The sequence below is a fragment of the Bison bison genome, unplaced genomic scaffold (genome assembly GCF_000754665.1).
Source record: "Bison bison bison isolate TAMUID 2011002044 unplaced genomic scaffold, Bison_UMD1.0 scf7180017864037, whole genome shotgun sequence".
Taxonomy (NCBI): domain Eukaryota; kingdom Metazoa; phylum Chordata; class Mammalia; order Artiodactyla; family Bovidae; genus Bison; species Bison bison.
This window is the reverse complement of record NW_011494609.1, coordinates 7,500,564-7,500,861: the sequence shown is the minus strand read 5'-3', so window position 1 is coordinate 7,500,861 and position 298 is coordinate 7,500,564.

Here is a 298-nt window from a genome sequence, read left to right as displayed (position 1 = left end):
ATTGTCACCCTGCTTATTTAACTTATATGCAGAGTACATCATGAGAAACGCTGGACTGGAAGAAACACAAGCTGGAATCAAGATTGCCGGGAGAAATATTAATAACCTCAGATATGCAGATGACACCACCCTTATGGCAGAAAGTGAAGAAGAACTAAAGAGCCTCTCGATGAAAGTGAAAGAGGAGAGTGGAAAAGTTGGCTTAAAGCTCAACATTCAGAAAACTAACATCATGGCATCTGGTCCCATCACTTCATGGCAAATAGATGGGGAAACAGTAGAAACAGTGGCTGACTTT